At 41.3% G+C, this 24,328-nt stretch overlaps 1 long non-coding RNA gene and 1 pseudogene across 6 annotated transcripts; one reads left to right on the forward strand and one right to left on the reverse strand.

Annotated features, from left to right (window-relative positions):
* Window positions 1-4,960: 4,960 nt before the first annotated feature.
* LOC121759959 lies at window positions 4,961-13,755 on the reverse strand. Of its 6 annotated transcripts, none has more exons than XR_006041806.1 (5): window positions 13,593-13,755; window positions 13,397-13,458; window positions 12,536-12,790; window positions 6,264-7,179; window positions 4,961-6,095 (listed from the first exon to the last, which is right to left on the reverse strand). It is a non-coding gene; the product is annotated as an uncharacterized LOC121759959 (long non-coding RNA). The 6 variants fall into 6 exon arrangements; XR_006041805.1 differs by lacking the exons at window positions 4,961-6,095; window positions 6,264-7,179 and adding exons at window positions 10,905-11,720; window positions 11,833-11,949; XR_006041804.1 differs by lacking the exons at window positions 4,961-6,095; window positions 6,264-7,179 and adding exons at window positions 10,905-11,486; window positions 11,615-11,949.
* On the forward strand, window positions 7,542-10,865 carry LOC121759958 (annotated as a pseudogene).
* Window positions 13,756-24,328: the final 10,573 nt, after the last annotated feature.

The raw sequence follows: 24,328 nt of genomic DNA on the forward strand, positions 1-24,328 counted from the left end.
CCAGGCGGCAGCCTTGATCAAATCAGGGGCTTGGGGCCCGGCAAGTATCCGGCAAATCCTTACTAAGATTCGGCTCATTCAGCGCGAATGTAGATGCCGAGCCTCCTTTGTTCACCAAGATGGCAACAAGGCAGCGGACCTCCTAGCTCATATGGTATGCGATGCTCCGATGGCTCAAGACTTCAAGGAAAGATCAGCACCAAGGCTACTCAGGGCCACCATTCTCCTCGAACGGATTGGAACACCCTATGTTCGAATTTGTGATGACGATTAAGAGTAACCCGGTAAGCGAAAGGGGTAATATGGTTAGTATTCTTGGTCTCCTCGATAGGTCGCATTCGAAGGTCATGGGAAGTCATGTAATTGTGAATTTTGTATGGAGTAGGATGAGTTCTGGGACTTATTGTTGCGGACCGTGTACTACTCTTGATTGGTGTAGGGTGCCACTTTTGGGCGCGGCTATGTCTTGTACAACATTTTGTCTTTAATACAGGGATGAGGGACCCACGAACCCTCCACCGTTATGGTGTTTAAAAAAAAAGAAAAAAAAAGGTAGTTTCAACGATAGTCCCAGTTTTGAACCAAACCGATGGCTCCGATTCCAATTTAAAATCATTATTTTACCGGGTTTTCACTAATTTCATTCAAAATCAACAATTTCTTTAATTTTCATAAATTTTTTTATTTATTTAATAAATCAACACAACATGATATGAAAATTAAATATAGAATAAGAAGTAATAAATGAAAAGAATAATGTTTACATATTGCAAGTTTAAATAATAAACAAACTCATAACGAAAATAATTATATAAATTACAATTACAAGTTTACAATGGAGTATAAACACTACTCCCTCCATCCGCCATTAGGAGTCTAATTTCTTGGCGGCACGGGTTTTAAGAAATGTTAAGAAAGGTGGGTGGAAAAAAGTTAGTGGAATATTAATCTCACTTGTAGGGATGTCAATCAGGCTAACTGCCAACCCACTCAAGTTTTCGAGCTATTTGGGTGCGGGCTATTCGGTTATGAATTTTTCAGGTCATAAATATTCAACCCTAACCTGCCGGGTTTCGGGCTAACCCATCGGGTTAAGTTGATAGTGTGAGTATCGAATGGAAAAATGTAAAATGATGATTCAAGAAGACTACTAAGTGCCACATGAAATTCAAAAATGCAAAACCCCCTAAAATTTAATATTTTTTAATTGAAAGATGCAACCCATTCGGGTCAACCCGTTTAACCCGCCAACCCATTAGGGCTAACCCGTTTAGCCCGTTTTGTATTTGGGTTACAAAATTATAGCCCTAACCTACTAGTTTTATCGGGCTATTCGCGCCGACCCATGGGTTTCGGGTTGGATTGACATCCCTACCCACTTGTATATATTAGTTTTAAATGAAATGTGAGTGAAATGAGTTAGTGGAATATGAGACCCTATTAACATTTAGAGTGAACTACACTAATAGTCCTTGATCTTGTTGAAAAATGCACCAATGGCCCCTAAAATTTTTTTATATCTTTTTTAGTACGATAAGACTAAAGTAACCCTACACACCACTAGTGTGAATATTAAAGTTCTAGGGCATTTTAAACCTTTCTATTCTCCCTTTAATTTTTTTCATTTTTTCTTCCATCACCATTTTCTTTTATAAACTCAATTATACTTTCCTTTAAATAATATTTGATGCTTTATGATTTCAAAAATTTAAATAAGAAACCAAATGTTTTAATTTTAATTATACCTTATTTATTTTAAAATTAAATATTATTTATTATACAGCTTAATCTGTATGTTTGCGAAGGAAAAAATTATATTTAATAGTAACATTTTTTAATATAAATATTCAAGTGAATTATAGAAAATTCTTTGTGGGGTTTATTTTTACTTAAAAATTTTACTTAGATTTTTCTTATTTGAGAAGAAAAAATATTATACTGAACTATAGTAATTTTTTATTTAAAAAATGTTACTTAAATATTTAAATATTACTGTACTTAAGTGAAAAATAAATATTTTAATTATGTTAATTAAAATATAGTATAGTGAAAAATATTTTTTAATATAATAATTAAAATTTAAGTGAATTATATCTAACGTAAGTTAAAGCGAATTCTTGCCAGTAACATTTTTTACTAAAAATATTAAAGTGACTTATAGTTATTTTTTATTATAAAGCTTAATCTATACGTTATTCAAGTAATTATTTAAAAAATTTAAGTGAATTAATTCAAAATAAAATATTTTTTTGTTGTAAAAGGTGTTTTTATATATGTCCAAAATAATTGCATGATTGAAGAGGTACCAAAATTTTAATTTTCAGATACCGAAAATGCCCTCAATGGCATTTAGGAGATTTTTCGAATACAGAGGGGTATAAAAGACTGACAAGTACCAAAAATGTAATTTTTAGGGACCAAATAGTCTATAAAATTTATTTAGGGACCATTGGTGCATTTTTCGACAAGATCAGAGGCTATTAGTGTAGTTCACTCTAACATTTATGGTAAAAATGAACCGGAACTCCTATTCGCGGGCGGATTAAAATGAAAAACCGGAACTTCTATTCGCGGACGGAGGGAGTATATGTTAAAAACTTGCTAGTGTGAATCTTCATATACATAGTTAGCCCAAAAGTTGTAGCGCGGGATTAATATTCATAAAAAGTGGCTAAGTCAATAATGCAACCATAGCCATCGAATTCCAAGGATAAACATAACCAAATAGGGGAGAACAATCACTATGAAGCTACAATTCAAAACATCAAAAACTAAGTGCAAGGAAAAGGGAGGAATATTTATACATATGCGAAAAAGGGAAATATGAAACTAGGATTTAAAAAAAAAAAAAGCAAAAATCGTGCATCATCTGACCGGGTGGAGTGGTGCCATAACTCACCTGGCCGCCAGGTGGGAGTGTCTACCTCTCCATTTCAGTTCCCAGGCGATGGCGCTGCACTTAACCTCGAACATCTGTGCTTGCGTCACTTGCTCGACAAATACAGTTGAAGCGGGAGTTGCAAAAACGCCCTTACATGCATTGACAACCAATTGAGGACCCACATCTTCAAACATAGCATAATATTCCAAATATATACTCCATCTAATTCATTATAAGCTCCAGTTATGCTATTCTGAAAATGTTATTGGGTTTATTCTAATATATTTAAAATAAAGGACATTTCAAATGTAAAAAGGTTTGCTCTAAAACACAAACAAAACTAAAATAATAAATCCATGATAAATGAACAGTTGGCGGTTTTGTTTTTGCTATAATTTTCAAATAGTATCCATAGGTATGGCGTTCGGTTCATTAGACAATATAATAATGACAAATTACAATATACGTTAAATCAAAATGATGTTTGTTGGAATTAAAGTAGTTGGGGTGAAGGTGATGAGATGGTTAATAATGAAATACTCCCTCCGTCCCAAGGAAGATGACCCCTTCTTGGGACGGCACGGGATTTTATGCATGCTAATTTTATACTCCCTCCGTCCCGCACTACTCGCACTTATTTCCTTTTTGGGCGTCCCAAGTTACTTGCACTCTTTCCATTTTTAGTAAAAATTTTCACCTACAGCCGTAATTTTTGACTTTCCTATACACTCATTCCTTAATCTCCGTGCCGAAAAGGAAAGGAGCGAGTAGCCCGGGACGGAGGGAGTAGTATTTAAAAAGGGAGAGGGAAAGTTGTTGGGAGTTTAAAAGTATGAGAGATAAATAAAGTAAGAGAGATAAAATGTTGTTGATGTTTAAAAGTAGGAGAGATGCAAAAAGTAAATGAGAAAAAAGGTTGTTGGGAGTTTAAAAGTAGGAGAGATGAATAAAGTAAGGAAGAAAAAAGATAGTTGAGTATTTTAAATATTTCCTAAATAAGAAAGGGGTTCATCTTGGTTGGTACGGACGAAAAAGGAAAGTGGGTCACCGTCGGGATTGTTTTGGTTTCCTGCAAGTGCTCATTCTTGTCCGATAGCCTCAAAATCCGGGATTGTTTTGGTTTCCATTCTTGTTGTTTTCACTTCATGATTTTATATGATTTTGTCTTTGAGTTGTTTGGGAGCTAAACAATTGGATTACTAGATGAGTTTACGTAGCTTTGGTCGTAGTTTTGGCAGCTCAATATAATTAAGAATCAGAAAAAGTGGGGAATTCATAATAGTTATTGAAAAAAGATTAAAATGGAAGCCATGTAGAGAAACAGAATCGCCCTTTAATATATAGTGTGAAAAGTAGAAGGCTTAAGGCTTAGGCCATCCACAACGCTGTTCCTATACCGTTCTTATACCGTTCCTTAAACCACTATTTGAGGGCCCCGTTGTACTTTTTTACTCCATTCCTTAACTAAGGAACGGAACCTGCAACCCTCCGTTCCTTAACCGTTCCTTAAATTACTATTCATTCAATTTTATTTTATTTTATTTCCAACCCAATTCAATTTAAATAAACACACTTTATTAAAAAATAAACACACTTTATTAAAAAACACACAACATTAAAAAAAATTACAACTTAAACTTAAAAAAATAAAAAGCACACAATTAAAATCCTAAAAAAATAAAAGTACACAATTTTAATAATTTCATCCGCCAAAATTTGATTTGAGATGAAAATTGGGGTGGAAATAGAGAGGAATAGATGTGTGTTTGTGATTGAAATGAGTATGAAATAGGAGTATTTATAGAGTAAATAAATAAAATAAAAATTTTAAAAAAAATAAAAAACAGATATAAAAAAAACGGTCTCATTACCGTTGCAAAAAAAAAATTATTAAATTCGAATTTAAAAAAAAAATTAATTATTGTGTCACCGGACGAAGCCCACTCGCGGGGCAGCGAGTGGGCTTCACGCGTCGAATGGGAGGCCGCCACGTCGCCTCGGCGCGTGGCGGAACGTTCCGTTCCGCGTTCCTCCGGAACGGAACGCGGCACGGCATAGGAATGGCGACGGCACGGAACGGCGACGGAACGCACCCCGCAACGCGTGCCGCCGCGGAACCGTTCCGCCGGAACGGCATAGGAACCGCAACGGCACAGCGTTGCGGGTGCCCTTAGGTCTCAAGTTCAAGATCAATCAATGGGCTTTGACCAATTTTGATTTTTGAGCCAGTTGCTGGTCATGCAATTCTTGGCATATAAAGCCAGCAGCAATCAGTTATATTCACTTTATGAGACAGTTTAAGCCTATCAATCCAAATATCAGAAACTGGTCATATTTGCTAGATCCAGATACACACGAATACATGTCCTCTTTTGTGAAGACAAGTCTGAATTGTTTTTATTAAAAGTTTCAGTTATACTAAAAAGTCTAAATTTTTGTGTACCATGTTGACACATCACAGATGCAAATGCTATCGTACCATAAAAAATAATAAAGGATTTGCATATAAAACGGAAAGTTTGACATTAATTTTCCATAAAATTTTGAAATAGAGCAGTTATTATTATTATTTTCAAATACAACACTTGTTACGGGGATGGAGCGTGTTCGTAGCTAGCGGTACTTCAGTACTTGTATAACTAGGTGTAGCACGGTGCGATAAAGCAATCTGGTCTGGTCAGCTTAGACACTGACTCCTTATCAAGTTCGACAAAAGAAGACGATCACTAAACTCAAACTCAACAAAAATAGGCTAAATCAGACCTAGAGAGATGTTAAGTGCATCATAATCTAATAAAATATCCATACTAGCAACACAATGTGGGAACCACAGCCACTCTCTTCTTCTCTCGGTAAAGTTCTAGTGAGTTCACAATCCCAGCTATGGTGGAGGCTAGTGTTCGTATGGATTTGTTCATCACCCCATACTCCCCTACTCCTACTCATTCTTGTCCAACCAAAAAGGCAACATTTTCTGTTTCTTAGCCTTTTGTAGCTTAGCTCAAAACGAGGATCCCCCATGCCTTATTATTTTAGCTAATATTTGTCTCACCAGTTCCATAACTGCAATAATGGACCTATAACACGTATACTATACAGAAACACGTTGAGCAACAACATGAATCGACTTTCGTTTGCTTACCCGTGGAGTCGCTATCCAGCTATAACACAACAAGTTGCTGCTGCTTCAACTGTGCTCCAAACTAGATGGAACCTGCATGGTGGTAATAACTACTAAGCATACAAGCTAAGGAGCCATAACTAAATCATAGTCGAAGGTAAATAGTTGACTCCCATTTATATGACATTCCACGCTTTCACGTGGAACCGATGTGGGATTCGTATTACGTGGTATATTATCGACTAACTACATGTCATACACCTGGCTCGTTAACTAGGATTACCCTGAGCAGGGGAAATGGGGTGAGTAGCATCTATTAGCAGGCACAACATGACAGAGGTGAGTGTCTAGAAATGGTCGACACTTGAATGGACGAGGTATAGCAAACCTGTCATGATATGTAGTTCATACGAGCACAACAAGCGCTCGTGTTTGTGTGTGAGTGTTGGAGAGAGAGCATTAAGCCAGATATTCCACAATGATATCACAACATGATATGACTACCCAACTTCCTGATAACAATTAATATTTGTAAGATAGCATTCACAATAAGGTGTCAGAGTATGGACAAGCAAAAAAGTCCAAAAGCATCAGCACTCAGTAATGGGATTAAATCAAATTGTCATAATCCAAGCTTCAGAGATTGCCATTTAAAATAAGGTAAAGCATATAATATGCCACTCTGATTCGGTATAGATCTAATAACTGAGATCAACTATAGAAAGAAAAAAAGAATATAGAGTGTTTAACATCATATCCTAGGGGCAGACTAGGGCATTTAGTTTGAGAACTCTGATAGAACACTAGTTGCAAGCAAGACAGCACAGTCAGCTGAGGGAACCTTCTATAATCAAACTCTGAAGATAACAATTCTCAAGTAGTAACTTTATATAAGGAAATCTGATTAAATTTCATACAAGGAATCAAAGATAGGGCAATAGCAGCAACTAAGGATATGCACCTTTTATACATTGAGCATGGGCAGTGCATGGTTGTAGTTAGCAGCCAAAAAATATTTTTGTCATGTAACATAACAGTAATTTAAATTGCACACAGCTGTCTAGTGTGACACACTCTCTTCAGCAGGTAATTTCAAAAATGACTTCTTAATTAAACCAGACTCTTCAGCACTATCCATGTGGCCAAGAATTTCTACTACATGCTTCTGTTCCTGTCCCTGCGCAAACAAGTGTTTTTGAGAAGTGTTGATACATGGACGACTATTGAGTTTCGGTGCACATTTACAATCTATTTTCTATGTAACATAAGTATACCATTAATTTGGGTTCCACAAAACACAATCAGAAGGGCGAGCCCGGATCCAAACACACATACAAATATACCGCATAATGCGTCTGAATCCAAGTAAGGATACCATGTTAGGGACGATCTCACACAAGTTTTGCTGCAATCTAGAAATCCAAATTGGTGATACTTGCACCATCCCATAACATACATCTCAATGCCTCAGCCGAAGATGAGGAAATAGCTCGAGAAGTTGGACAAAAATATCTGATAGCATTACATCACCCCAAAAAAAAGTAAGGGAAAGGTGCTAATAAGTGTAAAACAAAGAGCTCAATAAAAATTTATTGACGTTGATTGCCAAGCCAATTTGTCAGTGAGCATGAGTCCCTTACATGGCCCTAGTGTAGAAATATCTATCAACTACTTTTGGTATGAGTATCTAATCCTCCTGTGTAGCCCTACCAACTACAACTTCAGAATGAAGTGATTGGCAAAGAGTATGCGATAAGCAATTCCCCACGGCCAATCCTATTATTCATATGGCAACCATGGATGTGCATTTAGGTAAATACACAATATAAATCAAATCATCATGATAAAAAAAACCGTAGTCACGTACAAAAATGACTATTTAAATTGACATTATTAGTTGCCATGCCACCAACTCTGAGAAATTACATATGCTCGTGGAAAATAGAGCAACAACTTGTGGGTCTTGAGGCCCATTATACAATGTTGATAGAGGATATCCAACCATAGTCTTGGAATCTTGCCAATGTTCCCTCTCTGCTGAAACCAACTTAGAATCCTTCTAGGAAGTCTACACTTCCCATTTAAAATAAGATGACGAAAATGAACTCAATATGTCCCTCTCTATATAGCGTCTTCTAAATATCCTCTTTAAAAAAAGATTCATCTATTCAATATCCACAGCCTTATTCAATCTCGAGTTGGTCCAGCTTTCATAGGAAAGCTCAATATGACGGTAAGCACTGGAGTCCTATGTCTTGATGGAATGACAAGAAGCCTAGAATGAAATAATGTTAAACTTTTGTCATTTGTTACAGTTCCTGAGTTGGATGCATCGTAAGTTGACGCAGAACAGTATGGAGCCAATGAAGAATTCCATAATAGGTAACTTAAGCGGCATCAGATATTCCTATTTAATAAAATGCAGAATAGATTATAAGAGTTTCAACATGCCAACAGCTCGAGCTGAATAATTTGCATATATGTGTTATAATTAAGGAAACTCCTACCCTTGAATACATTGGTTGGAAATGTTATCTAGTAGCCTGTTTCCGTTTTAACACAAGTGACACCCATGCAAGAGAATGCAATAGTAAAAGATTGGTTTTACTAACAGGACTGGCAGTTTTATTATGATTTCAGGAAACCATTGTGCCTGTTTTTCAGTGCAGACATATTTTAACGAGAAAAACTATCATGTAGAACCAACTAAGAATTTGTCTCTCAAAAAACAACTATCACAAGTCTTCAAACAGGTTTGAAACTGATGAAGTTGAACAGCTGTTCCAAGAGGAACTGTTTGAGCCTTTTGAATTTCTTGCAATTGGAACCTTCGGCATGGAATTACAAGGTACAGATCCCCCAACACCAACACTGCCAATGCCTTCCGAAGATTTGACCAATTATCGGATAGAGATAATGGAAAACGATCTTCAGCTAATAAACTATGAGCTAGAGAAGTTTCTTGAAGCTGAGGATAGAGAGTTAGCTAATGAGACATCTGGACGGAGTAGTCAAGCAAGCATAATAACCCTCAGCAATAAGCCGATAGAGGGAGAAGATTCTGATGGTCAGACTTTCTTCACAGATTTTCCTCTCCAAAGTTATCTGTTAGCCAATTCAATTGAAGTTGCGGAGACATATAATGAGACAGGGAAAGAAAAGACATCCCTTGAAGATCTCTTTAGGAGGAACAGCATAGCCCACAATGATCCAGCAAGGGAGTTCAAAGGAGCAGAACAGCGCTCGAGGAAAAGAAATGTCACTTGTTTCATGAAAAAAGTGGTAAAGAAGTTCCATTCTTCATCCAGCAGCTCATCAGCTACTTCTAAGGATGGAGATACTGTGCCCATCTCAATGAAGAAAAAGCTCTCTAAGGTTAGCTTACCCCTGCTAATCAGCCTAAAGATAAGGAGTACTACTAAATATCAACTTCTACTTTCTGTTACTGTTTTCACCACTTCAATAGGAAAAACCATAAACTATTAATCATTTACAAAGGTCACCACTAGAAAACATGCTAATTTATTAGAACTGCAGGTTGTCAAGTTGTATACTACTACCTCGTCTAAAAAAAAATAGACTAGTTTTACCATTTTGGGGGGTCCATCAAAATTAGACCAATTTCAAAATATAGAAAGTTTTAAACAATTTAATACAATTAATAATATGGACCCACAATCCACTAACCCTACTTACACTATCTTTTCTTCATCTCTCTCTTACTTAACTAACTGTGCATTAAAACCCATGTCATTTACAACTTACTCTATTTTTGTGGACGGAGGTAGTATTTTTAATAATTTATCCTTTTTTTTCTTATTTCAAATATGAATAGAACCATTTCGAAGTTCCTCAGCTTAAATAATCCTAGTACTTTCCAAATTAATCTGAGATGATTTGACATTCTTAGTTTACACTCATACCTCTAAAAGAATTGCTGGTACCTTTCCTGTTAAACTAATTTACTTATTCTTGTTTGAATTAAGCAGAATAATTACTATAATGATTGAAGATGAAATAAGCTCTCATTATGTCATGATAGTTTAAATATTTTATATTCTGACTCATGAAGTGTCTCTTGGGGGATCAGTAAACAATCTTGCACATATAGTTGAATTTAATACTACTATTTCATAGCATAATCATTGCAGTAAAGGGGATATATAGATGTAAAACAACAATTTTCATGCTGTATATAACTGAAGGTTTGTTGTTCATAAGCACATCTGAGGCACTTACAAGCATCAGCGAACTGGAACCAAATACGTTACATTATATTTATTTTAGCTACTGCTTAAACAATACATAGGAGAAGATATTCTGCACTCAAAAAATAACAGGCAACATGTTGATTAAACATCCAGCATAAAAGTTGGTTCCTGTGGATTTTAGGTAATCATCTATAGTTCTAGATTTGCAGCTACTACAAATACCAGCAGTTGATTTAAGTAATCTTTATGACCATAAATTAAACATGTACAACACATTTACTTGCTCAGGCTGAGGGCTCAATTGAGAAATAAATGAAATTTCCGAGCATAAGTTTTTAAACTTTATAGTAGATTAAGTTTCCAATACCGGATTTGGATGCAGGTTCTTAAAATGCTGCAAAGAAAGGTTCACCCTGAGGATATGACTGGTAAACACATTCCCCATCAAGATGTCTTTACGACCAAAGTAGATTATGGAAATAAGATGGTTGGTCCAGCTCCCAGCAAAACGAAGGAAAACAGTAAGAAATTATCTTCAGATGATATCTGCAAAGGTTCTTCAACAACTAATGGAGGGCACTGGATTAAGACAGATTCTGATTGTAAGTTAAAATGTGAAATAACATGCATTCTGTTCTTGATTACATAAACTTGTCTAAATCATTTTTTCTTTTCCTGTCTCGGGTATCTAAATTACAAGACAATGTGAATAACATGCATTCTGTTCTTGATTACATACACTTGTCTAAATCATTTTTTCTTTTCCTGTCTCGGGTATCTAAATTAAAAGACTTGGTCCTGGAGTTGTAGGGACCGAAACAATAAAAGCAAGGCGGGCATCCAAGTTTAATTCGACTTCCATGGGTGGAGTTTGCTCGGGTATGTGTGTTTGTGAATTTATCCAGTAGTGAAGTCAGAACTGAATAGGTTAGCAAGAAATAAACTAGGAGTTTCTCCTAGCCAGTGCTATCTACTGTGAAGTGCTATGGTAGTGGATGGTAATGCTATCTGTATGGTTGTATCTCGTTCTTCTTTACAAGTAAAACTCAGTTATCGAAAACAATGCAATGTTTGTACTAAAAGCTAGTATTATGTTCAATGCATTGAGTGCTTGTATGACTATTACATTGCACAGAAAGCTTAGAATAGTATCATATTTGAGGTCTTTGTAACTTTTGTCAGCTGCATGTCAAAGGTTTCAAACAGGTTCCCGTTTGTTGATTGTTGTGAGGCTATCATCATGGAAATTAACACGAAGATCACTTTGTCCTAGCTGCAATTAGTTGCACATCTTATTTTCCAGGCTTCCAGCTTAATTGAATATGCTTGAAATGAGACTATGATATGAATTTCACAATTCGCAGCAGACTACTGTACAGAATTAGAATCTCCATCTCATACCTTAATTACAGAAGCATTAGTTTATTGGAAAGGGAAGACACATAATCAAATAGGCAGGGATTCTCTCCTTAATGCTCCCTTCAGACTGATCTACCAGAGGTGCCAACTATGGAGATGCATAACAAGAATCAAGGTTGGATCAAACACAATTATACACTATCAGGGTAATGCTTGACAAGCAAACATTCATTTCAATGCATTATTCATTATCTCTTCACCTGAAAATGGATAGCAGTCAACTAGATTAAAGATGCAAAGATCTAAAATGAAGGATTAGTGTTACTGTTGAGCATAGTTATAATGCCTCTTTTGTATAAGTAGCTCCCTTTTGCAATCTGCCAAAGGAAATTTGCCAAGTGATAATCATTTCAACAGTTTACAATGACAGGAACTTCAATTTACAGTTGAGGAATTAAGAGGGGACACTAAAAATCATTGGCAACAATCGCATAAATTACTATGAATGATGACCACTCAACAATGCCCAAAAAACATAAAGCAATAAAAAACCTCTTGAATTCTAAATTTATGCATGGTTCTCAGAATTGCATGTTATCCATTAGGTAGTTCTTATTGGAATCAAATATATCAGATATTTTCAATAACTTAAAAAAAACTAAAAAGGGCTAACAATCTGCAAGTGTAAAAATATAAGAGAAAGTTATATAATTTCTTATGATACAAGTGTCATATTCAAATGAGCACACAACCTCAGTTACCTTACATACTCAACCATTCGAACTGTTGTAAGGATTAACTAGTTGAAGAATGCATGTGCATGAGAAGTGAAGGTGGAATGCACAACACGCAATCAAGATGGAGAATTCAAAAGTTAGTTAAGATTCCAACGGCTAGTAGCCGTTTGAAGATTAGTTCTTGGCGGTTGTAACTGATCAAGAAGTGAAGCTCTTGCTCACTTACTTTGTTTTCTTGATGTGTATAAGTAGTAGAGTGCGTGATCCATTTTGTTTCTTCTTGAGTTCAATAAAGATTCTATACAATTCTCTCCAAACCTTCTTCAATATTGTTCTCTCAAAGTATAGCTTGTTCTTGCTCGATCAATTGTATTGATTTCAACACGAACCACATCCATTTTTTACAATAAAAGGTGTCTGGTTGCTATCATCTTTTACATGTGAGCACAGTTCCCGGAGGTCAACAAGTGACACCCTTTATCTGAGACGGGAAAGGGGAATTGTAATATTTCATTAAAGTTGTACCTTTGCATATAACAGTAAACAACCAGCCAATAAATGAAGATAAATAGAAATATGAAGAATACAGATAACTGAAATAGAGGAATCAACAAAAGACTCAAGATCCACTACACAAGACATGGCCAAATTACGCAGTGAAAAATGGACACACCGATTAAAAGGTCGCATTCTTGCAACACAAGAACACGAGAAATCAATGATAACAAATCCAGAAAAACTCAAGATCTCCGTTAAATTGTTGGCCTATCCTGGACAACTAATAGGTGAAAATTGATTGAATGCAACTGACTGGGAGTGTTAAATAAATCTTTCCTGTAGGCACGTATACACAAAGCACACACCAAAACGTTTTTATTTAGAACTTGTACAAATTCGTGTGATATTGAATTTATTGAATGAAAAAAAGGAGGTAAAACATAGTAAACTCCTTATTTTATCATGAAAACCGAACTCACATCATGAAATCAAAAAGTTATTGCCTAAATCAATCACTATCATTAGAAGTTGAAACAAAACCCAGAAACACATTTCACTAGCATAGCATCAATACAAGGAAATTCCGTACTCATTTGGAAGCAGGGGTAATCGCATGCAATTCTGCGCTCTCCAATTCTATTCGAATTTAAGCTGCAAATTGAAAGCACAAAACAATGCGAATAAAATAAAATTAGAAGCAGGTGATAATTCACAGAATTGAAATGCTAATTTTATGCCATGAGTTTAATCTTCCATAAATTGAAGCAAAAATAATGTATATAAACCTGAAGCAAAGCGGAGATGAGAACGCAGTTGACGATCTGTTAATCGGCGGTTTCGAAGCAAGCAGAGACGATGAGGAAGACCGTAGGTTCGGTATCAGAGAGGTGCGAAAATTTGATTTTGACAACTGATTTTCAGCTGGTGGATTGACGAAGTACGGAGCATTATGTTTTTCTATTAACTCAAAATAGTTTAAACTAATTAATAATTACCCGATCAAAAACTGAAGAAATTTTGTCACGCCCGCATTTCCTAAGGATAGGAAGTACGGTGGACCGCGACTAGGGGAGGAATAAAGAAGCGGGGAAGAAAGGGGTAACAAGAATATTTGACCCAAAACATTTAAAAAGGAAGTTCACTTTTAAACATTGTACTTAAGACGACATTACAAAAGTTAAAGTATTCAGAGTTTTAAATGAAAACATCGCGACGGTTTACAAGCAGCGGAAAAGATCAAAAGACAGATGATGCCATGTATGACGACACGACACCATCCAAAAGACCAAATAAAAATACTATTTCAGCTTTGGCTGCTCAACATCCGTCATCCCCATCGTCGCTCAACCTGCACATTAAGAAAACAACATGCAGGGCTGAGTACTTATGCACTCAGTGGACACACGCCAAAAACATAGTTTGTCATGCCATAACAGTGTAACATTGGGGTTTTGAGTATAATGAAAATAACCCAAGTACACAAAATACATTTCATAAATTCGACTGCGCAGTCATTTTCCGATATTGCCACCCTTATTCCCTCAATCATACACTATCTGATCCAAACCATGACAAGGGGCGTGGCCACACCCCAGGTCATCTAGACCGGCCAACTTGCTCTCAGATGGCACCCAGCCTCGTGTACACTAGCCTGAGGGTTCGCAGCCCAACAGACCCGAATTCGATTAAACATATGTGGTAAACCACTTCAGATAGGTTTCAAAACGAAAAATTGGCAAGACAAACAGTTCACCTCCATAAACATTTCCGGAACAAAGTCCGTATTTAACGATAACCCACATAAAAGTAGGGTAGAAAAGCCCACCTCGATTGCTTAGCTTTTAAAACAGTTCCCTTCAACCACACTTTCCTCGAAAAAGATCACCCTTTTGAAAGATAAATAATATCATGATTAGAGTCAGAAGAGACGAGACTTTAAACGACAATGCATGATTCCTACGTGGACGACTTCAACATCTAGCACGTTACACGTACATACACTTAACAACATATTACAAAACAACCACACAAAGTCACACGTTCGAAACACACCCCGCACGCAAACGACGTACCCAAAACGCGCACACGACACACGAACACAGCACTCCAAGTCCTGGCATACCCTTACTGTGCAAACGGCTCACTTGGCTCGGAAAAGGTTCGGAAAAAGCTCGGAAAAAGGATCGGCGTCTCGGCCTGGCTCGGTGTCTCGGCCGCCTGGCTCGGCACCTCGGCCGACCGTCTCGGCCGCCTGGCTCGGCACCTCGGCCGACCATCTCGGCCGCCTGGCTCGGTACCTCGGCCGCCTGGCTCGGCACCTCGGCCGACCGTCTCGGCCGCCTGGCTCGGCACCTCGGCCGACCGTCTCGGCCGCCTGGCTCGGCACCTCGGCCGCCTGTCTCGGCACAGCTCGGCACCTGTCTCGGCACAGCTCGGCACTTGTCTCGGCATAGCTCGGCACCTATCTCGGCACAGCTCGGCACCTGTCTCGGCATAGCTCGGCACCTGTCTCGGCATAGCTCGGCACCTATCTCGGCACAGCTCGGCACCTCGGCCGACCATCTCGGCCGTCCGGCTAGGCACCTCGGCCGACCGTCTCGGCCGCCTGTTCGGCACCTCGGCCGACCATCTCGGCCGTCCGGCTCGGCACCTCGATCGACCGTCCCGGCCGCCTGCTCGGCACCTCGGCATCTTATGCTCGGCACCTCGGCCGTCTGTTCGGCACCTCGGCCATCTGTTCGGCACCTCGGCCGCTGGTTCCGTGTACACTCACTTTCCTTCAACTTCCGATTCTCAAACCCTATACGACATTCCCACCACGCATTCTACGTCCCAAAACACACCCAAACACCTGGGATCATCCCTTCTAGACTCTCCACAAATCTGCCCTAGGCTGAACCCAACACTCTCGGCCAACACACACGAAAACTCTCGAACCAAACACTGATTTCTCCGAGCCATCTCTTGGCCAAACACACCCACATTCAACACAAAAACATAACACTCAGAAACCCAACCATTGCACATGAAAACATCACCCAGAACACACCACACGCAGAACTGCGCAGTTTACTTGTAAAAATCATAGTAAAAACATACGACATCCAATGAAGCTGAAATTTACACACCACACAAAAGACACATTAACCTTTACACAGTTCAAAATTCGTACCCAACGGAGATCGTTTGCTTAGTTAAAAAGGGGTCGGAACCCACTGCCAGTTACTATCAAAAACATGTTCAACACAAGCACATAGCCACAAATCCTACTCAACATCTAACCCATCCAAAAACGTCCTATATGCATGAGTTTTCGAATTAAACAAGGGTTAGGGGTTACCTTCCCCGGATGGTTCAAACGAAACGCAAAAGCTTTACTTCCTTTTCCGACTCCGATTCACGACGAAGGAGGGTATCACCTTGAGGAATTCAAGACGATGATGAGAGGGAGTGAATGAAAAAGATGAGAACCGAGAGGGAGAAGGAGAGAGGGAGCTTACCGGTGTTGAGAGCAATTGCAAGAGAGAAAAGAGAGAAAACGATGTGGGGAGAGATTGGAAAGGGAATGATGTATCGGTTAAGAGGGAGTGGGGGAGGTTGAGAAATTAGTGGGGAGAGGGGGAGGGGTTTCTTTTTTTTTGAAAAGCCGAGAGAATTAGGGAGGGAGGAAATTAATTTGTTATTTAGGATTTTAATTCTAGCTTAATTAGTTAATCACTTTTAATGCTAGGTAAAAAAACACCCCATCCGCAACAATAGTATAAATCAAATAATATTTCCACACCATATATTAAACACAAAACAAAAGACATTCATTAAATTAAAGAACCAAAAACCACAAGATCTCGGATATTACATTCCTCCCACCTTAACAAAATTTCGTCCCGAAATTTGTTAGATCACTCAAACAGCTCTGGAAACCTCTCTCTCATCTTATCTTCTAATTCCCATGTTGCTTCTTCGATTCCATGATTCCTCCACCGTACTTTCACCGAAGCGATTGACTTATTCCTCAATTCTTGCACTCTTCGATCCACAATGGCCTCGGGCTTCTCCTCATAGCTTAGATCGGGATTTAGGACCATCATTTCTTCTTGGTGAACGATGTGTGTGGGGTCATACACATACTTCCTCAATTGTGACACATGGAAGACGTTGTGCACATTTCCGAAGCTTGGTGGTAGGGCCAATCTGTATGCTACCGCGCCGACTCTATCCAAAATCTCGTATGGACCGATAAATCGGGGTCTCAGCTTTCCCCTCACTCCAAAACGAGTTATTCCCTTAGAAGGGGAAACTTTCAGAAAGACCTTTTCCCCGACCTCGAACTGTAACTCGGTCCTTCGAACATCCGCATAAGATTTCTGTCGATCTTGTGCCTCCTTGATCCTCCCACGGATTTGTCGGACAATCTCTACCATTTCTTCTACAGAGTCTGGTCCGAGAATTCTTCTCTCACCCACTTCATCCCAATAAAGTGGCGATCTACACTTCTTTCCATACAAGGCCTCATATGGGGCCATCTTGATAGTCGCCTGGTAACTATTATTGTAAGCGAACTCTACCACGGGCAACACTTCTTCCCAACCTACGCCTCGATCTAGCACCACGGCTCGTAGCATGTCCTCCAATGCTTGTATCGTTCTCTCCGACTGCCCGTCGGTTTGCGGGTGGAACGCTGTACTGAAATTCAACTTAGTCCCCAACTCGCGCTGCAGGCTTGTCCAAAATCTAGAAGTGAATTTAGCATCACGATCAGATGTGATTGTCGCTGGGACTCCATGCAAGCGTATAATTTCCCGTACATATACCTTAGCCAACTGATCGGATCCATAAGTGGCACGAACCGGCACAAAATGGGCAGATTTGGTGAGGCGATCTATAATCACCCAAATCACCGTGTTCCCTCGCTGGGATTTTGGCAGTCCTACCACAAAGTCCATTGCAATATGTTCCCACTTCCATTCCGGAATCTCGAGGGGTTGCAATTTCCCATAGGGCCGCTGGTGTAGCGCCTTTACTTGTTGACATGCTAGGCATCTCTCCACAAATGCCGCAACATGCTTTTTCATACCGTTCCACCAAAACTGTCTTTTCAAGTCTTGATACATTTTGGTGCTCCCTGGATGAGCAGCGTATGGGGTTTCATGTGCTTCTCTCATGATTTCCATCCTCAGGCCTTCATCCTTAGGCACACACAACCTTCCCTTGTATGTGAGACCATTATCCGCTGCCTCACGAAAATTTCCGAGTTCACCCGTCCTCACTTCTGAGCGAATCTTTTCTAGTAACGTATCTCGCCGTTGAGCTTCTACAATTCTGGCTCTTAAGTCGGGTTCCATCACCAACGTGGCTACTATCCCTTCCACAGTCTCGGGCATTCTCACCACTTCCAACCGCATCTTACTGAACTCTTGGATTAAACTCTCCTCGATAGTAAGAAAGGTGGCCAGCTGAGATTGAGACTTCCTACTAAGAGCATCGGCCACTACGTTTGCTTTTCCCGGATGGTAATTTATACCACAATCGTAGTCCTTTACCAACTCGAGCCACCTACGTTGGCGCATGTTCAACTCCTTTTGCTCAAAGAAGTACTTTAGACTCTTATGGTCCGTGTATATCTCACAACGGACTCCATAAAGATGATGTCTCCAGATCTTCAAAGCATGTACCACAGCTGCCAGTTCCAAGTCATGCGTCGGATAATTCAGTTCATGGGGCTTCAATTGTCTCGATGCATATGCAATCACTTTCCCCTTCTGCATAAGCACACATCCCAGTCCCACCTTCGACGCATCCGTATATACCGCATAGTCAGTCTCTGGCTCCGGCACAGTTAGGATTGGTGCGGTGGTCAATTTCTCCTTCAACAACTGAAAGCTCGCCTCACATTCTGGCGTCCAAATCATCTTGACTCCCTTTTTCAGTTGTTGCGTCATTGGCCTTGCTATCTTCGAGAATCCCTCGATGAATCTTCGATAATAGCCCGCCAGTCCTAAAAAGCTTCGGATTTCGTTTTGTGTAGAGGGTGACTTCCACTCCTGCACCGCTTCTACCTTGGCCGGATCTACACGAATTCCATCTGAAGTTACTACATGTCCAAGAAAATTTACTTCCTTGAGCCAAAACTCGCATTTACTGAACTTGGCATATAGTTTCTCGTCCCTTAGAGTTGCTAGGACGGTTCTCAAGTGCTCTTTGTGCTCCTCCTCGTTCTTTGAGTAAACAAGCACGTCATCGATGAAAACCAGGACAAACCGATCCAGAAATGGATGGAACACGCGGTTCATAAGGTCCATGAACACTGCCGGGGCGTTCGTCAGTCCAAAAGGCATTACAACGAACTCATAATGACCATATCTTGTTCGAAAAGCTGTCTTGGGTACATCTTCTCGCCGAACCCTCAGCTGATGGTACCCAGACCTCAAATCCATCTTAGAGAAGACTCCTGCCCCTCGAAGTTGGTCAAACAAGTCGTCTATCCTTGGTAGTGGATACTTGTTCTTCAGCGTTAGTTTGTTTAGCTCCCGGTAGTCGATGCACATCCTCATCGTTCCATCCTTCTTCTTTACGAACAACACTGGTGCTCCCCATGGTGACACGCTAGGTCTAATGAATCCCAATTCCAATAGCTCTTGCAGTTGCACCTTAAGCTCCTCCAACTCTTTTGGTGCCATTCTATAAGGTGCTTTTGATATTGGTGCCGATCCGGGCTCCAGATCGATCGTGAATTCTACTTGCCTGTCGGGTGGGGGTCCCGGCAATGCATCGGGGAAGACATCGGGATATTCACTCACTATCGCCACATCTTCTATCTTCCTGTCTTTCTTCTCCTCCCCATTCAAATACACAAGGTACGCTGGACATCCCTTCCTCATCATTGTAGTGGCTTGCAGCGCAGAGATAATGGACTTGCGTCGGCTCATTGGGACTCCGTGAAACTTCATCGGTTCTTTTCCGGGGGTTTCAAACGAGATTTCCCTATCTCTACAATGAAGGGTAACGTGGTTCTCCGCTAACCAATCCATACCCAAGATTATGTCTACGCTACCCATTGTCATTACTTGCAAATTATAAGCCACTAAACTGAGTTCACCTATTCCAAAGTTCACACATGCACAAGATCGGGATATATCTATAGTCCCGCCTACCGGTGAGGTCACACTCATAGTGGGTTCGGTCTTAACAGTAGGTAATTCCAAAGTATCCACACAAGACGTTGATATAAAGGAATGCGACGCACCCGTATCAAACAAGACAACTATAGGCATATTGAGAAGTGTGCCCATACCTGCCAAGTTTCCTTGCCCAAAGGTTTCTTTCCCGTTTGCCGGCTGCTTCCCCCTCAAGGCGTAGGCCCTTGCTTGCGATGGTAATCCTTGGCGGCGTTGTTGCGGTGGAGGTGCAGGTAGTGCCTGGGATTGTGGACGGAAACCTAGCTGGTTCTGTCTCGTTCCCGTTCCCATGTGCTTGTTTGGGCAATTTCGGATGTAGTGGCCACTCCCACCACAGTTGAAGCACCTAGGGTCTCGACACTCCCCGGCGTGGTACTTGAAGCACCTTCCACATTGAGGGTTCCTCGGCGGAAAGTTTGCCCTCGGTTGGAAAGTATTCTGTCTCCCGCCATTGTAGGGTGGGTTCCTCATGTGTTGTGGCCTCTTACCACCATACTGAGCCTGGTCACCATCCCACCTCCGCTTCTCTTGGTGGCCCGGCTGAGCTTGTAGAGGTGTCGCGTTTGTTGTTGCCACAACTCTTGGCTTAGGGAGTGCATCTTCCACGTCCAGTGCACAAGTCAAGATCTCCGAGTAGGAGAGTTCTCCTCGACAGGCCAATGCGGCCTTTATCTCATCTCTGAGCCCGGCCCGGAACTTCACCGCCCATTTCTCATCGGTGTCCATCAACTCGGGCGCATATCGTGCCATCTGCGCGAGGGCTCGGTCATACTCGGTTACAGTCATTCGGCCTTGGCTTAGTGTGTGGAACTCTACCACCTTGGCCCGTCTGTACGTCTTGGGAACATACTTGTTATCGATCTCTACTTTAAACTCCTCCCATGTTAGCGCCTCCAGGCGTGCAGGATCCATAGTTCTCTGCCGAGTCTCCCACCAGTAATCGGCAGCACCTAACAGTTGAAAGGTAGCACCAGCAATGCGCTCCCTATCTGTGCACTCCATGACCCTGAAGATACGCTCGAGGCCGCGTATCCACTCTTCCGCTTTGGATGGGTCTCCCTGTCCGTCAAATTTCGGGGGATTCTGCCTTGAGAACGTAACTATGAATCTTTCTTGTTGAGGCGGGGGTGGAGGTGGTGGTGGCGGTGGTGCCTCCACGTGGGGTCCTTGTCGTGGCTGGCGTGCACGTCTTGGCGGCATTCTGATTCAATATCCAAAAAGTGTTACTACAATTCTCATCCAAAATTACCACTTTCTCAAAATTTTCTTATAAAACCTTCATGTAGTATAAGATGCAACACATAGGATATAAACCAAAATCAAAATTCTCATTAAAAGAAAGAAGGCCAACATTGTTCCCAAGAGTAGATCGTACTGAAAGCAAAAACTGAAAAGACAACGAACTATTCTAATTCTAGACTACGACTCTATCATCCTCATCCATAGGCCCTTCCTCCGGGTCTTCGTCGTCGTCCTCCTCGGAGTTCCCTGGCAGAGCCTCCTCATAAACATCTTCATACCCTTGTTCACCCTCGTACATGCTCACATACTTGTCCTGATACACGACCCTCTCTTCCACCTCCTGTGGGGGCTGCTCCTCTCGAGAGTCCACCAGTGCACAATACACGGCTTTCCGAAAGCCAGCCATGTCACCCACCATGTCATCGGTAGCGGGCTCATGCCACGTGTACCTCATCGCCGTTCTTTCGGCCCACTCCTTCCAGCTATCGGGAAGCAAATCTATTAGCTTCTCAATGCCGTCATGCTCTGTCACTCCGAACTCCTGAGCTGCCCTCCAGAGGGTGTCGAAGTGTGCCACGAACTCGATCAACGGTACATGATCCTTCTTCCGGTACACTCTATAATCTCTGAGCACCCTCTGTGCCCTAAGTCTATCGCGATCACTCCGTCGCGGGGTTCGGAACATACGCGCCATCTATAGAAAAAAACAGAAACAACCGCCTCGCGTATAAAAACAGAGTACATAACCGAAGAAGAGAGAGAGAGAGAGTGTATGCACGTATCGCTGTTCTAACCCAAACCCGCTGGTGTTCAAAGGCCAAAAGCTCTTATCTATCATAGGTCCAAGAAGCACTAGTGAAATTCTATCACGTCTAAGTTCAAACATTCAAAAGGCCAACACATACTCACATAAAAGCTCACATCAACATTCACGTCATCAAATCATCACACATCAGCCACATGCTTTCATATAAATTCATCATACATCAACAGTTCATAACACCATAACAGTTCATAACTCAAATAATTTCCAACTTTTCCACATCACGTTGTACCCTTCCACAAGTCTCAACATTTACTTAAACTTTACATAAAACATTTTCAACACCAAAATCACAATTTCCTCCACTTCCATATACTTTCCAAAATTTCGAAATTTTCATTACCTCATTTCAGGTTGAGTGCGATGAGTCGGATGTTGAGCCAATGACACTTTTGAAAACTTACTCCAGTCAGAAAAAGAATTTTTTTTTTTTTTTTTTTTTTTTGGGTCCAGAGCAGAAAGAGAAAACCTGGCTCTGATACCACTCTGTCACGCCCGCATTTCCTAAGGATAGGAAGTACGGTGGACCGCGACTAGGGGAGGAATAAAGAAGCGGGGAAGAAATGGGGTAACAAGAATATTTGACCCAAAACATTTAAAAAGGAAGTTCACTTTTAAACATTGTACTTAAGACGACATTACAAAAGTTAAAGTATTCAGAGTTTTAAATGAAAACATCGCGACGGTTTACAAGCAGCGGAAAAGATCAAAAGACAGATGATGCCATGTATGACGACACGACACCATCCAAAAGACCAAATAAAAATACTATTTCAGCTTTGGCTGCTCAACATCCGTCATCCCCATCGTCGCTCAACCTGCACATTAAGAAAACAACATGCAGGGCTGAGTACTTATGCACTCAGTGGACACACGCCAAAAACATAGTTTGTCATGCCATAACAGTGTAACATTGGGGTTTTGAGTATAATGAAAATAACCCAAGTACACAAAATACATTTCATAAATTCGACTGCGCAGTCATTTTCCGATATTGCCACCCTTATTCCCTCAATCATACACTATCTGATCCAAACCATGACAAGGGGCGTGGCCACACCCCAGGTCATCTAGACCGGCCAACTTGCTCTCAGATGGCACCCAGTCTCGTGTACACTAGCCTGAGGGTTCGCAGCCCAACAGACCCGAATTCGATTAAACATATGTGGTAAACCACTTCAGATAGGTTTCAAAACGAAAAATTGGCAAGACAAACAGTTCACCTCCATAAACATTTCCGGAACAAAGTCCGTATTTAACGATAACCCACATAAAAGTAGGGTAGAAAAGCCCACCTCGATTGCTTAGCTTTTAAAACAGTTCCCTTCAACCACACTTTCCTCGAAAAAGATCACCCTTTTGAAAGATAAATAATATCATGATTAGAGTCAGAAGAGACGAGACTTTAAACGACAATGCATGATTCCTACGTGGACGACTTCAACATCTAGCACGTTACACGTACATACACTTAACAACATATTACAAAACAACCACACAAAGTCACACGTTCGAAACACACCCCGCACGCAAACGACGTACCCAAAACGCGCACACGACACACGAACACAGCACTCCAAGTCCTGGCATACCCTTACTGTGCAAACGGCTCACTTGGCTCGGAAAAGGTTCGGAAAAAGCTCGGAAAAAGGATCGGCGTCTCGGCCTGGCTCGGTGTCTCGGCCGCCTGGCTCGGCACCTCGGCCGACCGTCTCGGCCGCCTGGCTCGGCACCTCGGCCGACCATCTCGGCCGCCTGGCTCGGCACCTCGGCCGCCTGGCTCGGCACCTCGGCCGACCGTCTCGGCCGCCTGGCTCGGCACCTCGGCCGACCGTCTCGGCCGCCTGGCTCGGCACCTCGGCCGCCTGTCTCGGCACAGCTCGGCACCTGTCTCGGCACAGCTCGGCACTTGTCTCGGCATAGCTCGGCACCTATCTCGGCACAGCTCGGCACCTGTCTCGGCATAGCTCGGCACCTGTCTCGGCATAGCTCGGCACCTATCTCGGCACAGCTCGGCACCTCGGCCGACCATCTCGGCCGTCCGGCTAGGCACCTCGGCCGACCGTCTCGGCCGCCTGTTCGGCACCTCGGCCGACCATCTCGGCCGTCCGGCTCGGCACCTCGATCGACCGTCCCGGCCGCCTGCTCGGCACCTCGGCATCTTATGCTCGGCACCTCGGCCGTCTGTTCGGCACCTCGGCCATCTGTTCGGCACCTCGGCCGCTGGTTCCGTGTACACTCACTTTCCTTCAACTTCCGATTCTCAAACCCTATACGACAT

This window comes from Salvia splendens, chromosome 13, assembly GCF_004379255.2.
Source record: "Salvia splendens isolate huo1 chromosome 13, SspV2, whole genome shotgun sequence".
Lineage (NCBI taxonomy): Eukaryota > Viridiplantae > Streptophyta > Magnoliopsida > Lamiales > Lamiaceae > Salvia > Salvia splendens.